The 17,170-nt window shown below is 39.7% G+C and overlaps 1 long non-coding RNA gene across 1 annotated transcript; it reads right to left on the bottom strand.

Annotated features, from left to right (window-relative positions):
- Nucleotides 1-3,540: 3,540 nt before the first annotated feature.
- LOC306846832 lies at nt 3,541-6,738 on the bottom strand. The gene is made up of 4 exons (XR_013782116.1): nt 6,181-6,738; nt 4,936-5,041; nt 4,538-4,806; nt 3,541-4,257 (listed from the first exon to the last, which is right to left on the bottom strand). It is a non-coding gene; the product is annotated as an uncharacterized lncRNA (long non-coding RNA).
- Between the last annotated feature and the right edge of the window lie 10,432 nt (nt 6,739-17,170).

The raw sequence follows: 17,170 nt of genomic DNA, 5'->3' as shown, positions 1-17,170 counted from the left end.
ATATATATATATATATATATATATATATACAGTACTGTGCAAACGTTTTAGGCCACTAGTATTTTAGTCAGCTAAATAAAAATAGAGTTTTAAGTCAGTTATTTCAATCTTTTGCTGTAATGTGTCAGTAGGAAATATCAGTTTACATTTTCAAACATTCATTTTGCATGTAACAATCCAGTGAGATTTTTGTTTGCACAAGGAGTCTGAAAACAGCCAGTGCTCCACACAGAGATCTGATCTGATCATCATCAGTCTGTCTGGAATGACATGAAGAAACAGAACAAACTGAAACAGACTAAATCCAGAAGAACTGAAGACGCTTCAAGAAACCTCCTGCAAAGCTCCTGAGAAACTCTGCTCAAGTGCACCGAGGACAAAAGCTGCTTTAAACACAAAGGATGCTCACAACAAATGTTGATTTCATTGAGTTTATAGAAGTGACATTATTTTTTACAGCATCCCCATTTTACAGCATTTTTAGACAAGTGTCTAAACTTTTAACAGTACTGTAACTTTGCAGGAGGTTTCTTGAAGCGTCTTGGAGACACAGTTCTTCTGGATTTAGTCTGTTTTAGTTTGTTCTGTTTCTTCATGTCATTCCAGACAGACTGGATGATGATCAGATCAGATCTTAATAATCTCATTGGATTATAACGATTAATGGTTAAATTAATGTTTGGAAATGTAAACTGATATTTCCTACTGACACACTCCAGCAAAAGACTTAAAACCATTTGTAACTGTTAAAAATACTAGTGGCCTAAAACTTTTGCACAGTACTGTGTATAGAGTAGAAAAAGTAAAAAAAAAAAAACTTACAGGTTGTACATCAAATGAATGACTTCCAGGATTCTGTGGTTGTGGGTCTGAAGACCTTTCCTCCGTTCTTGTATATTGATTGGGGAAGCAAAGTGGGCAGGACTTTGAAAGCACTCTCCCTTTTAGCATCTAAACCATAAGAATAATACAGTGCAAGCTGTGAAGCTGATCTCACAATCAAAATGACATATTGAAACACTTTTCCTGTGAAAATGTCTTCATTCCTTTAAATAGCTTAGATTGGATTGGATTGGATTTAAACAGATTGGATCAGAAACAAATGATACAGGCAGACCAAGTGACAATGGCATGGCTGAAGTGCGACTTAGTCAGCCAACATGAATGATATAATTCATGGTTTACATTAAAACCAAACATAAAATAATTTATTAGGAATATGTAGATGTTAATGACCTTAGGGCAGAGGTGCTGCTGCTGTGTACATTCACAGAAAACAATGTGTTTTTAAGATATGGGGCAGCTCCTGTAATATCGCCTTGACTATCGACAAATACATCAGCTCTCAGCGATATCTCTGACTATTGTCAATACACAAAATGTCAACAAAAAATGTAGGCGGCTATTTCATTCACAGAATAACGCTAACGTTAACTCGCACAGCGACAGATCAAATATCACATTAACCGTGAAATCAGTGTGCTCTTAAAACAGCTTAGAGATAAATAATCATATCTTCATATTAATTTACCTTATAATCCAGCTTGCTGCAAGTTGCTTGACCGTCTGATGACAAGACGAGTGAAGAATCCAGAAAATTCAATGAAGAGGAAAAATAAACAAACTAGTTGGGTCAAAATTACCCAACCCAGGTATTCAGTGGAGAAAGAACCCCTTGCAGTCCATTTGACCCAGCATGAACAACCCAACTGTGTGTTTACAGAAATAACCCAGCACTTTTAAGTGTAATGTGATCATTAGAGAAAACATTAAGAGAATGTTTTTTCTATTTTATCATTTTGCAACCATCATGGAAACATTTTTTTTAATGTTCTCTGAACGTTCTAAATCAAGTAGTAAGATTATAGAAATAAATAATAAACACAGAAAGGAAAACATCATTTGCATAGTGCATAATTTAGCTTATATTATGGAGCCATTGAATGCTTGAATCTGATTGGCTGGTGAACCTTCTAAGGCAGGGGTCTACAACCTTTTTTGGGGGGGTGTTGTTGTGGATGGTCTTTAAAACAGGTTTATTCATTTATACTGTTATCAGCACATGTTGAAGTATATTCGTCTCTTGTCTCTTAGAGAATATGCGCTGTTAATGCAGCGTTAGAAAACTCCATTATTTTTTTTTTACTTTTACTTTCTGTATGACTGAAGTTAAGACGTTCACCGGCATAACTATTGCGCAAAATTTGCACGTTGCTTTTGTGATATCCATCGGCTCGCCTTCATGGTTTAAAACAGAAATATTTCCAGTATTGCGATGTAACTGAAGCCCCCCCATGCATATGTATCTTAAACGCAGGGATACATGAAAGAGGAATCAGATCGGTATGCTGTGCTGCTGAAACACGTCTCTATGCTCGTGCTGTACTGGCACACACCCGAAGCGCGTATAAACATAGAGACGTGTTTCAGACTGAGCGGCATACCGATCTGATCAACTGCGATACGTTTAAGCTCTAATAGCCTAAATGACAGATCAGAGCAATCTTTTACTTACTAATTTAACAAGAAATCGTCAAATTGCTACTCGATATCAATCGCATACAACGAAAATACAGAATAATTAGAAAAATCATATCTTTACACATTTTCCCCAGAACTTTCTCGCGACCCGGTAAGAATTCTTCCACGGCCCGGTAGTGGGTCGCGACCCGGTGGTTGGGGACCTCTGTTCTAAGGTGTGCAAGTATTTTCAGGGAAACGCACTGTGAACATAGTTCCTGGCAGGTCTTGACCATATTACATGTCCTTATCACTTCACCAAATGATTTCTGTTATTTCGAAGGTCTTTCAACAGCACAATAACCAAAACTCACAACACTGGACAGACAAATAAATACAGTAAACAAAAACAACAGATCATTTCCATGTTTTGCCACATAATTGACCGTTCGCAAAGAGCTTGATTGACAGGCGATCTAACCAATCAGAACACGGATATTATGTGCTGTCGCTGCTATCCACCATCTTGCCCGACAGCTACGGCCTGTCTAGACATCCATGTTATAACGGGGTAAAACAGATAGACTGAACTGAAACTTTTTAACATAACTAAATATAAAAATGTGCAGAGGGTTAAGCTGTGCTGTTGTTGGCTGCCACAGTAACGGTAATAAGCTAAGGTATTCCTTTAATGAAAATGCAATTAAAATGTCTTAAGTGAAAGTGTCAATGCATTTAAGCAAAATAAAAGACATTTAAATCATCATTTTTGCTACCTTTTTGCTGCACCTTTGGCTCAGGATGCATTCTGAAATTTACACTACATTTTGCTACAATTATCCCGCGGTATCACGATGAAAACGCAATCTCAAGTGTCTTACCTCGAAGTCTACATGCATTTAGGAAAAACAGCATTTAAATTATAATTTTGCTACAGTTTTTTCTTGATCATGTTAAACATGTCTAATCAATACATTTTCATTTAACTTTGCAACTTATAAAGCATTAAAATGTTTTTGATTAAACCTAGTGTAAGAAATGGCAAGTGTAGATTAAATAATTGAATGCTTGTCGCACATATGGGAAAATGTAAATTTAAATACAGAAATACATTGTCATTTTACATATTGCATTGCCACCCATATGTTTCCATATATTATAGCTGTATTTTTATTTTATGCACCTGTCCTCTCTTAGCTCTTGAAATCATATGTAACTGGTTTACTAGGAAATGTAACTTTTAAAATGTAGCTCACATCTTCCCACTTCATTAAGTTACTTTCAAGCATTTCTTTTTTATTATAGCTTTTGTATGTTGTACTAGTGCTTTTTATTTTCTTTCCCTGAAAAACCTTCCCTGGAGATTTTGATCTATGGAGTTTTTTGTTAAATGTCCAGTACATTATTTTTAATCAATGGATCTTCATTACTACTCAGGTCCTTTAAGTGTAATCATTACACATGCAAACTGACTGTAAAACAAGTGTTGGATCAGGAATGAAGAGACGGGGAGTCCAGGGTGAGGGTGAGGAGGTTTATAATGATATTGGTACCAGTCAAACATCAGATGAGAAGTGGAGAAAAACTATGATTATATTGCCCAGTCTGAGAAATTCAAATTATGGGTGATTGAAGATTTTTTTGAATGCCCAGAAAAAAACCCATGCAAAGGCATAAAACAATGGAAAGAAAAAGCACACAGTATACTTTTTTTTTCGTTTTCAAATATGAAACAAAACAAATGATGCAACATACGAAAAAAGCAACAAACAAAAACAAAGCTGCAGCTTTTTGCACCTGTAAGAATAAACAGAAAGCATGTGTATTAATTCATGGTGTCAAAAGTTGTTGCCTTTGTGACCTTAATCCTAATGTTGTAGACATTTAGTTATAATGTGTTGCATTTGTGAATTATTATAATATATTATTTGATGTATTATTAATATGAAAGGTTGACACACCTTATATCTAAATAACTGAAACATTTTTGACATAATATAGTGTTTAATAGTCAAATTTGAGACAGTTATGAGTACAGTATAATTCTGATATAAAAGGTCATGCCGAATAACTGTACCTGCTGGGATTGTGGCTGTCCGTATCTTATCAGCGTAGCGAAGTGCTCACAGTTGCTTGTGAACAGACCGTATGGAAGTACCTGACCCACAAGGCTTTCTGCTTTCTGTTTTATATCTGAATTGGGAAGTGGAGGATATTTCTTATCTAGGACATTGTGGATCTGATATTCATCGCTGCCAACCACATCCTGCAGTGGTTCTTTCTTTACTGTGGCTTTGTTGTGCAGTACTGACATCACACTGCTGACTCCGGCTTCAGCGTGCTCAGCTATAGAGAAACAAATGGAAAAGTAAAAACAATCATGACTCATGAGGCATAAATTGAAAGTTTAAGATTCAATACAAGTTCAGCTCAATTGGCAGCATGCATATAAAAATCATTATGTATTTAACTCACATGTTGGAGCCAAGTGAATGACATTTCCATTTTCAAAGTAAACGACCCAGTGTTGATATGGGCCTCTTTTGACTTCAATAAGATCTCCGAGCTTTGGATTATTATTCTATAGGAGATAATATCAGGCGTAATATTAGAAAAAAGAAACAAAATTAACAGTTTAATTTCAATCTGTCAAGTAGGCCTATATATTTATCATACTGTTCATCTAAAATAACACAATACCATTGCACTTGTGAATAGATAAAAACAAGAAGAAAGTAAAACAGTTAATTTTGCCTAAAAAAATAGCTACTGTACATAAAGAAATATGTAGTACCTGTACTTGTTTCAGAGAGGTTTTAGCTATTTTTGTTGGCTTGAGACCAATTTATGCCGTTTTTAAACTCTTTCTCTCTGTTATTGTAATAACATTGATTATAAAATTAAAATCCTTATATATATATATATATATAAGGTGAAACAAGAGGATTTTTCTGACCTCCCTGGCAGATATTTGTCATTGTTTTATATATAAATTCATTTTGATACATTTATCAGAAAGCACACAATAGCCATGACATTTTTGTTTATGCATCTTGATTTAAGGATATTTAGATATTTATACTGGAAAACGAGACAAAAATACTAAGTGTGAGAAAATCATAAATATGCTGTTTAAACATCACTGTAATCCAAACTAACTCAATCAGAGCCTTAAAACTCATCATATTTGACTTTAGTTTATCAGTTCCTGGAGCAGGAGCCACCAAAACACTGCTTTCTTTTTGATTTAGAAGCTCTGTATGCTGCCCTACAGTTACTGTCCTGCCCCACAACCTTTTTTGACAAGATAAGAACATAGAAATTACAAAAAAACATAGAAAAGCAGATAAATGTTTGCTCATTTATAGTCTGACTACAGGCCAAACCTTTAAAATCCTCATAAAATCAAAGTCAGTCAACCAGTTCTTCTAAATGCCAACCCATGACATGACATTTCCACAGCTAACAGAAATATTATATTTGTCATATTCTTTGCATTAGAGAATTGTTTTTTTTTTTTTTATTCCAAATGTCCAAATTATTTTGTAAAATATATATTTTGTGTAAAGAAAATGGAATTACTTCTGTAACTTTTTAAACTTAGGTCTGTATTCCAAAGTGTTTGTGAATTATCATTTACGTTCAGATCTGTCTTTTAAAAGACAGTACATAAAAGGTAATATAATCCTTAGCTAAATAAAACAGATCAGAATAACTCACCAGAGATGAAATGTCCGGGGCTTGTGCTGTAAAACGTTCTTGATCATTAAAACGTTGATTTTGCAAATTACTTAAACTATGTATTTTTTTCATTTTTCTTTTTTTTTTGTCTTTTTTTTTTATGTCTTGTGGTTGAGTTGAGCTCTTTTATAGTGTGATAGACCACACCCTTGGTGGTGGTGTGGAATTTTCCAGAATAGTTCCATCAGTGCTGACAAATGAAACAATGCTGTTCAACTCGTTTCACATGTGATGGATGCAAAACATCTCCAAGATTGAGAAAGACTCTCTTTAGCTGACAGTCACACTGCTGCAAAGCACTGTTTCTACAATTAATTTCTACCTCCTTCCTTGATATTCTGAAAATACAACAAATTGCAATATAGTAATTAAAAGGGACAGCCTTATGGTTGTCACGGTGCACACACGAGGGAGGACACAGGAACACGCAGACGAGGATGTAAACTCAAATAATAGTCTTTTAGAGACATCAAGGCAGGGGAAGACACAGACATCAAACACCGGAGAGTAACGAGTAGACCAGACGCAGTCGAACTGAACAGACAGGACTATAAATAAACAGGTAAATCATAGATAATGAGACGAACACGGCTGGACAAGAATTAACTAATGATCACATGAAACAAGGACAGGATACAAACCAAATAAGGAAACATGAGGCAGGAACACATGACAGACACGACAGAACCCTGACATTGGTCAATGATGTGCTGTTTTTAAGTCAAATGACATTTGAATGTTCAAGGCACTTTTTTCCCCACTGTCACCCTCACACATAATGGTCCTACTTTCAAAAGAGTTGAGCAGTTTTTTGGATGTTTTTGTCATTTACTGCACTGGGTGTGTGTTCAAGGTATGTGTGCATCAGTGTAGAAGAACAGGTATTTGCAACTATTCTGCATTTACTGACATCGTGCCTCGCCCTTTTCACAGAAGCAATCATGCTGGAATTCGTGCTTGAATTTCAACTCATCTCAGTCATTTTGTCATTGATGAGCGCTGTTAGAGCACTGAGGCAGACCAGACTAAAATGTAGTTTTTAAAACCGTAAGATCAAAGTTCAGGAACTCTCACAAAACAGATGCAACAAAACAAAACTCACTAATCTGAAGAAAAGACCTGAAAGAAACCCATTTGCTCAACTGTCCCTTTATCTTTAAGCCACCTCTCTCCCTCCTGGGTGTGTGGATGCAGTGCTTATACTGCATTTATTATATCTCATGGATGCATTGCTTTAATGTTTTTATGTCTGGCATCATTTTAAAGGTCTCTGTGTGATTTCACAGCAGTCACTTATATTATCTGTTCTGTGTGTGTTGGTGAAAAAGCCAGGTGTGCTCTCGGGTCACAAGATCCTAACAAACCAAAAGGTCTTTTGTGTTTTTGCAACTGATCTAAACACTTCTTGGTAACACTTTCTATGAAGCCAGTATTTATAATACATTATAAAGGTATTCTTAAGGTATTATAATGAATGCATAATGCATTATAAACAACTTTATAATATGTTGTATCATCTCATGAATATTCATAAGAACAGTTTTAATGTATTATAATAGTTACTTATTTGTGGTTATAGATTTTAAGAGTATTATGATTTATAACACACAATGAACACGTATGTTACAATGTATTATATTTCTCATAGTTATAATGTATTATAATTTATAAGTCTCATATATTGCCATGCCACTTATGTTACTTCACTTAAAGCAGACAAAGACCACTTATAAGTAATAATAATAACAATAATATATTTTTTTCTCAAACAGCCATAAGATCAGATGTCAGATCCGATAAATGTGTAATATGACACATTTGCTTTGAACATTTTATTTTTTTAATAATATCAGTTTGATTATTTTGATGGCACCCTTTAGACAGCTGTTGATAAGTAACTGTAACTACATGTCATCTAGCAGTCATGAGAGCATTAGTAGTGTGTCTGCTGAATATACTGTATGCTAACACTTTATTTTGATGGTTCCTCAACAGACAAACTGAGTATAGGATACTTTGCAAGTATGTGAACATTCTACCTACCCTACCCTATTAGTCTACTAATACAATTAGTTTTATACAGTACATATAAACATTGCACTCAAGAGATGTAGTAAGATACTGTGCAGATCTTAAATAAACAATGTCAAGCTATGATATAGCCTATTATAAACGAAGTAGATTTAATATGGTGTTCATTGTGTGTTATAAATAATCATACTCTTAAAAGTTATAACCACAAATACGTAAGTATTATAATTTATTATAATTGTTGTTATGATTATTCATGAGATTTTATAACACATTATGAGGTTTTTTATAATGCATTATGCATTCATTACAATGCCTTAAAAATACCCTTATAATGTATTATAAATATGGGCTTCATAGACAGTGTTACCAATTTCTTTGTTCTCTTGCACTACACTAACTGTTGCACGCCACCTCAGACTACAATTCCCATCATCCATTGCACTGACGACACACACAGCTGATTGCACTGATCACACACCCTACATAAACCATGGACTTCATCTTTCTCTCTGCCGAGTATTTAGCATATATCTTAGCGATAGCTACTCTACGGAGCCCACTCAGTTGTTAGTCTTTCCTTGCAAGCTTTCTCGTGTTTTGATTCCTGCCCATGTTTCCTGGACTAACCCTTTGCCTTGCCGTTCGGACTCTGTTTGCACCTCGTTTGGATTATTGCTCATGTACCTGGATTATCTCTCTGCCTTGCCCTGTTGGATATTGTTCGCCAATTGTCAACCCACGCTTGCCCTAGGATCACTCTTGTGTCTTGCCTGTGCCATATCTGTTTGCCGTTGTTTGACCTTGCCTGTTTATTGACTATGTTTATAAATAAAAGTTTGCATTTGGATCCGCACATCTCACGTCTCGTTCACCCCGTTACATTATGTGTGTGTGTGTGGCAGATTTTGATGGCAATTAAGATTGAATGCATATAAAAGAAATGTGCATTTCAATTGTAATGAAAATCATAATTTAATAGAAAAACTACTTTTTTTGGCAATTTTCCATTGTGGTACACTGTTGCTATATGGCAATGTTTTCCTAAATACCAGATTTTTCAAAAATCTGTTTTAATTTGTATAATTGAAGCTATTTCATGTAATAACTTTTAAACTTAATATTTCATGATTAGAACATAAATAATAACATAGAGGGATATTTAGCAACTATGTATAATTTATTATAGCTCCTGCTTATTGATCTTCCAATTGTGGAATTATCCCGTCTGGTCATGCAAGAATCAATCCTGACTCCGCTCTTATGGAGATAACAGCTCTGTGTTATTCCATCCTGCCTCCACCAGACAATTAAGATCCAGCCCTGGACACCAAATATCCGTTTTGTCTGGTAACAGAACAACTTGTAGTCTAATACCAAAAACCTGTTAACAGCAAGTCTTGTCTGGTACCCAAAATACCCAAAACTCTATTAACAGTCTTCTATCAGCCAAGAAGTTGACTGAGTGAAGGTAAAGCCAGAGAAGAGCAGAAGCAGGAGAAGAAGTGATGATGAAAGAGTTTATTAGTTGCGTATGTTTCAATGCTCAGACTTCGTCTGACCAGCACAAATTCAACAAGTATACTCATACCAAACTGCTTCAAACAACATCCCATAAACCTTGAGTTTCCATAAACACTCCCACGTATCTCTTATTCATGAAGACAATCAGCCCTTAAAACACACATAATAAGACTAAACAACTATGAAAATAATATGCCAGCAGAATAATAAGCAAAATAAAATCTTAAAGAGTAACTGAATAATATAATTAAAATGATACAAATGATAATAATAAACAAATGATAAATTATACAAATGGCTAATGACTAATTATTATAAAAGATTATATGATTATAGGAATAAATTATTATAAATTAATGAAGAATGTATGATTGCTCTCTTGAAGCAAAACACACAGTTTGCATTTGAGCATCCCTAGATCCTTCAATTTAATTCAACTGATGTATAATATTTACGTACAGTTTGACCTCCTTAAACGCCCTGATCTCTAATGTTGCTCAACTCATCTCTACAGAATCCCCCACGGGTGCTCAAGAGTGTTCAGATAGGAGTCCACTCCCTCACACCTTTAGAACTCTTACAGTACATTCCTGACATATTGTACTTGACAGCATTGACAAAACAACACTCCCTTACACCTTTAGCAGTCTTACAGTACATTCCTGACATATTTTACTTGACAGCATTGACAAAACAACACTCCCTTACACCTTTAGCACTCAGCCTCGGGCCTGAGGTAAAGTAGTCAGTCTAAACTGCAAATAAAATGGTAAAACATTTACTGATTTACTTAAACATTTACAGTTCTGGTCTGGATATAAAAGCGAAGTGGCATTATAGTCATTCTGTAACCAGAAAAACCCCACACAGTGTGTGAGTGTCAGGGGTGGTAAAGGAAGAGGAATCAGTTGCAGGGATAACAGATTTATTGAGACTCAAACACAAAACAGGAACTCAGGAACTATCTGCTGCACGAGAGGGTAACCAGGAGAGATTCCAGCCAGGTCCGTGGCAGAGATGAACAACTCAGCAGGAAGCGTCTAGGAAAGGGGTTTCTGAGGGATAGGCAGAGGGCAACAGTCCAAGAGCTACGAGGTAGACCAACTCCGTAATGAAACTCCAGGATGCAGGAAATGGCAACAGTGAGAGAGAGCGGGAGACTGGTTCCAAGAAGACGAAGGCAGAAGCCAGGCTGGCTTAACTGGGGTCTCCTGAGGCTGGTGAACAAGGCTGACAATGGTTGAGCAGCTAGATGGACAGAACCAGAAGGGCAAGGGAGCAGGCGATGATGAGCAGCCAGGGATGGGATGGAGGAGGCAGGCAGGAGGGAGTCCAGCAGCCAGAGCCAATGGGGGAACTGGGGAGCAAAAGGGAAAAAGGAAAAACAAAACTAAAAAGGCAGGAGCTCAAAACAAGGAACTAGATAGCACTAAACTAAATCAAAAGAAAAATCCCTAATCTCAAAAGGTAAAAAATAAATTTGAGGAAAAAACAGAACTAGACTTAGGCTTGACAACAACAGGAGCAAGATAACCGTCAGAGACAAGAGCCAGGTTAACTCAGCAAAGCAGAGATTCGATCTGGCACAGGACAGAAAACAAGAGGAGAATATAAAGGGTGACTAATTACCTCAAACAGGTGTCAACCCTAATAAGATAATAAGGTAACAAGAGGGGCGGGGTAACAATAGACCACATGACACACACAATTACCAACTGACAGCCATGTGCTTCAGACAGACCAGGACACAACATAAACAAACCCAGATCAGACCGGCGCCTTAACAGTACCCCCACCTCCAGGAGCGACCCCGGGCGCTCCAGGAACAGAGGAGGCCTGTCGACGGTGGAAATCCTCGATCAAGGAGTGGTCCAAGATATCCCGAGACGGCACCCAACACCTCTCCTCAGGACCGTACCCTTCCCAGTCCACAAGGTACTGGTATCCCCTGCCACGCCTTCTGGCGTCCAACAGCCTCCTAACAGAAAACGCTGGGGAACCGTCAATGAGACGGGGGGGAGGGGGGGAAGGAGCAGACACACCAGGGTTCAAAGGGGAAGAAATAACAGGCTTGACGCGAGACACGTGAAAGACAGGATGGACACGAGCAAAGACAGATGGGAGCCTGAGCCGCACCGCCGCCGGACTTAAGACCTTGGTAATGCGGTATGGCCCTAAGAACCTGGGTGCCAGCTTGCGTGCTGGCACCTTAAGGGGCAGGTCCTTAGTGGAAAGCCATACCCTCTGCCCACAGACATACTTGGGTGCAGGTGTCCGACGACGATCAGCTGCCACCTTGGCACGTCTCCCCGCCTGAATGAGCGCCTTCCTGGCTCTTTCCCATGTGCGTCTGCATCTCTGGACAAAGGCCTGGGCGGAGGGAACTGCGGCATCAGGTTCCTGTGAAGCAAATAGAGGAGGCTGATAACCAATAGAACTTTGAAAAGGGGACATACCAGTGGCCGCCACAGGAAGAGTATTGTGGGCATACTCTGCCCAGGTGAGCTGCTGGCTCCAGGAGGCGGGATTGTGTGATGCCAGACAGCGGAGCATCCGCTCCAAATCCTGGTTGGCTCGCTCAGACTGCCCATTGGTCTGCGGATGAAATCCTGACGTCAGACTCGAAGAAGCACCGATCAGACGACAGAATTCCTTCCAAAAATGGGAAACGAACTGGGGCCCCCTGTCAGAGACCACGTCTTTGGGAAGACCATGAATCCTGAAGACGTGATCGACTACCACCAGAGCAGTTTCCTTAGCAGAGGGCAATTTAGGTAGGGGAATAAAATGAGCCGCCTTCGAAAAGCGGTCCACCACCGTCAAAATCACGGTATTGCCCGTGGAGGAGGGGAGGCCAGTGACAAAATCCAGGGCAATATGGGACCAAGGGCGGGAGGGAATCGGCAAAGGCCGCAGCAGACCAATGGGAGGCTTGTTAGAAGTCTTGTTCTGGGCGCAAACCGAGCAAGCAGCCACGAACTGTCTGACATCATGGTGCAGAGACGGCCACCAAAAGCGCTGACGGGCAGAAGCCAACGTCCTCCGCACACCTGGATGGCAGACCAGCCTAGAAGAATGACTCCACTCCAGAACTGAAGGGCGCAACGGACCTGGAACAAACAACAGACCAGTCGGGCAGCCTCTCGGAACCTCCACCCCCCGCAAGGCCTCCCTGACCCGCCTCTCAATACCCCAGGAAACAGCCGCCACCACGACACCCCGGGGCAAAATAGTGTCGGGCGGTAACCCGCTCCCCGGACTGGCAAAGAGACGAGACAGGGCATCCGGCTTGATATTCTTGGACCCAGGCCTGTACGAGAGGGTGAAACGGAACCGGTCAAAGAAGAGAGCCCACCTGGCCTGCCGAGAGTTCAACCTCCTGGCCGAACGGACATATTCAAGGTTCTTATGATCCGTCCAAACCAAGAAGGGCTCCGCCGCCCCCTCCAGCCAGTGTCGCCACTCACCCAGTGCCAGCCTCACCGCAAGCAGCTCACGGTTACCGACATCATAGTTCCGTTCTGCCGGGCTCAGGCGGTGCGAGAAGTATGCACAAGGGTGCACCTTCCCATCAAGGGGGGATCTTTGAGAAAGAACCGCCCCGACCCCGACCTCAGAAGCGTCAACCTCCACAATAAACTGCAGATCAGGGTCTGGAACAGACAAAACAGGTGCAGATGTGAAACATAATTTAAGTTTCGTAAAAGCCCCCTGTGCCTGCTCCGTCCACCTGAAAGGAACACAAGTGGAGGTTAGAGCAGTTAAAGGAGCAGCAGTTTGACTATAGTTCCGGATGAAACGCCGATAAAAATTGGCGAATCCCAGAAACCGCTGCAATGCTCTACGAGAGTCGGGGACTGGCCACTCAGAGACGGCCCTTACCTTGGCAGGATCTACCTTAACCCCCTCCGCCGAGATTATCTGTCCCAGGAACGGAACTGAGTCTGCGTGGAATGTGCACTTCTCCGCCTTGACATACAGCTGGTTCTCAAGTAACCTCTGCAGCACCTGACGGACATGCTGAGTGTGTACCTGCAATGACGAAGAAAAAATTAAAATGTCATCAAGGTACACAAAGACAAATCTATTGATCATGTCTCTAAGCACATCGTTAATCAGGGCTTGGAAGACAGCTGGGGCATTAGTAAGCCCGAAGGGCATAACCCGATATTCAAAGTGCCCAGTATGGGTGTTAAAAGCTGTCTTCCACTCATCCCCTTCCCTTATCCGAACCAAGTGGTAGGCATTGCGGAGGTCCAACTTAGTGAAGATTCTCGCTCCCTGCAGCAGCTCGGGAGCTGAGGACATCAGCGGCAGGGGGTACCGATTCTTTACGGTGATGTCATTCAGCCCACGATAATCGATGCAGGGGCGCAAGGAACCGTCCTTCTTTTCCACAAAGAAGAACCCCGCACCTGCAGGAGAAGAGGAAGAACGGATGAGGCCAGCTGCCAAAGACTCCTGGATATACTTATCCATAGCCTCCCTCTCGGGCGCTGAGAGAGAATAAAGGCGACCACGAGGCGGAGAAGTGCCTGGGAGAAGGTCGATGGCACAGTCATAGGGTCTGTGAGGAGGGAGAGATGCCGCCCGTGACTTGCTAAAAACCCTCCGAAGATCGAGGTACTCAGCAGGAACACCGGTCAGATCCGCAGTCTGCTCCTCCTGAAACACAGAACAAGAAAAACCAGCAGACGAGGCAACCCCAAGGCAAAACTTATGACAAAATGAGCTCCATGCCAACACAGAATTCTCAGCCCAACCAATGTGAGGGCTGTGTTTCACCAACCACGGGTGCCCCAGCACAATGGGTGTGCTGGGAGACTCGAGGAGGTAAAACGTAATCTCCTCACAATGGTTGCCGGAAACGGTTAAACTTACAGGGGGAGTGACGTGAGTAACTTGGGTGAGGATGGCGCCATTGAGAGCCCTGGCAATGAGTTTCGTCTTGAGAGGGGTAAGGGGAATGCCCCACCGGGCCACCAGGGTGGCATCAATGAAATTCCCCTCAGCCCCAGAATCCACCAGGGCTGAGCATGGTCTTGAAAAAGGCCCCCACTTGACAATGGCAGGCAGCTGGGTACGAAATATGGGGGAACTGGGGAGCAAAAGGGAAAAAGGAAAAACAAAACTAAAAAGGCAGGAGCTCAAAACAAGGAACTAGATAGCACTAAACTAAATCAAAAGAAAAATCCCTAATCTCAAAAGGTAAAAAATAAATTTGAGGAAAAAACAGAACTAGACTTAGGCTTGACAACAACAGGAGCAAGATAACCGTCAGAGACAAGAGCCAGGTTAACTCAGCAAAGCAGAGATTCGATCTGGCACAGGACAGAAAACAAGAGGAGAATATAAAGGGTGACTAATTACCTCAAACAGGTGTCAACCCTAATAAGATAATAAGGTAACAAGAGGGGCGGGGGTAACAATAGACCACATGACACACACAATTACCAACTGACAGCCATGTGCTTCAGACAGACCAGGACACAACATAAACAAACCCAGATCAGACCGGCGCCTTAACAGTGAGAGTCTCTGGTGCATCTCTCACACTTAGATTCATCTTTGCGCAGCTGATGTTATGTATTTATCTGAATTATTATCATATACTAGTACATACAAGTTTTTTTTTTGCCTAGACTATATATAACTGAACAATCTCAGACCGATTAATTCTATTCTCTGATTCATTCCAACAAGATAACAGACAGCAGGAGACAAAGGAGAATGTGTTTAATTAACACTAAATAATTGTTTAGTGATTTTTACCAAACAAATCACATGATGTAACAGTCCAAAGAAGACAAGTGAAGGAAATAAAACTATATTTATTAAACCAAAAGAAAACAAAGTAAACTTGGTTAACCCAAATGACAGAATCCACGGCATGCACACAAGAAACAAATCAAACTGAAGAGCTTAAATACACACAGTGATTAACTAAAACACAATCAGGTGTGAGCTGATTAATGAGTAACCATAGCAACAAAGGGCTGATGGGAAAATGGAGCAAAGGAAACCAGAGGCCTGTACCATGCACTTGTAACCACCTTAAAAGTAACCTAAAGCAAATTTAAGAGATTTTTAGTTTTATCTAGTATTTAGATTATTTTTAGTTAGGTGTTTTAACTGCATATCATTATTGGCCAGCAGATGGCAGTAGTGGCGCTGCAGAGAGGTGAAACCAATATAGTTTTTCAGTAACGGAAAAAAAAACAGAACCTGTAGTGAGCTGAGCTCTACACGAGGAAAGAACCACACGGAGTAAAATTTAAACCATAAGGTTTAGAACTATTTTGCTAGTTCTACTTAGAAATCATCTTTTATACGCTATCACGAGGGAAGAGACGTTTTAGCACTGACAAAGATTTGTGGATTTGTTTCTCCGGTGAGTTTGCCGAGTGTTCACCATGTGTGTTGCTAGCATGACACAAGTTTTAAGTATTGTTTTTGCAAGATACTGTTTTGTTGGTAAAATTGTGATCTTGATATTTCAATATCTTGATGTGTATTTTCTTCCGAGTAAAAGAAAAAAAACAATTGGAGAGTAACTTGAGCCGCATAAATCTGAGATGCTATAATCTAGGTTACAGTGTAATTAGCTAGTCTGAGTTACGTGTGCAGCGACTGTTCAAATTCTAAACTGCTGTACAATTATGAATATGGGTTTTTGAGTAATATTGTTTCCAGATCTGGTAAAGGAATTTGAAATTATTTTGATAAGAGTAATTGAATGTTGCCCTGTTATGCAGGTTGGTTTTTTTTCATGCATGATTTGATACGGGCATTGGATTCATCTCCATCGGACAGACGGAAGCACGGCGAAAGAGCAGAGTGTGCAAGGAGTCTTTATCCAGCAGGAATCATTCCATTCTACGTGTCTTCATTTCATCTCACAGATAAGCGCAGGAGATCTCAGCATACTTAAAAAAAAAACACACTACCCGGGTAGAATATTTTATTTAATTTTTGGAGGATTTTTATCAGAGCTCTGATTTCTAATTTTGAAAGGTGCATTTGATTTTTTTCCACTCCCATATTTTTTTCCTAAATACATTTACACTAATCGGACTAGAAAGACATTGGACTAGAAAGACATTTTATACTGAAGGAAACATATTGGATTTAGATTTCCGAATTGAAAGGACATTCCAATATTTGACATTGGTTCTTTACTAAAAGGACATTGATTTCTGAGTTACAAATCGATATTGTGTTCTAACTAAATACATTGAAATGGAAGGAAAAAGTCATTCTGGGTTTATGGTTCATTGTTAAATAAATGCCGGCTATATAAATTTATTTTGAGTTAAGTGAATTAGTGCTTGGATACTTGCATTTCATCACTCCTCCTTGGGAAAAAGTTCCTAGGCACTTACACCTAATTATAGTTTCGTTGTAGTGCGAAGTG

The sequence above is a fragment of the Barbus barbus genome (assembly GCF_936440315.1).
Source record: "Barbus barbus genome assembly, chromosome: 27".
Taxonomy (NCBI): domain Eukaryota; kingdom Metazoa; phylum Chordata; class Actinopteri; order Cypriniformes; family Cyprinidae; genus Barbus; species Barbus barbus.
This window is presented reverse-complemented; position numbering and strand designations above follow the sequence as displayed.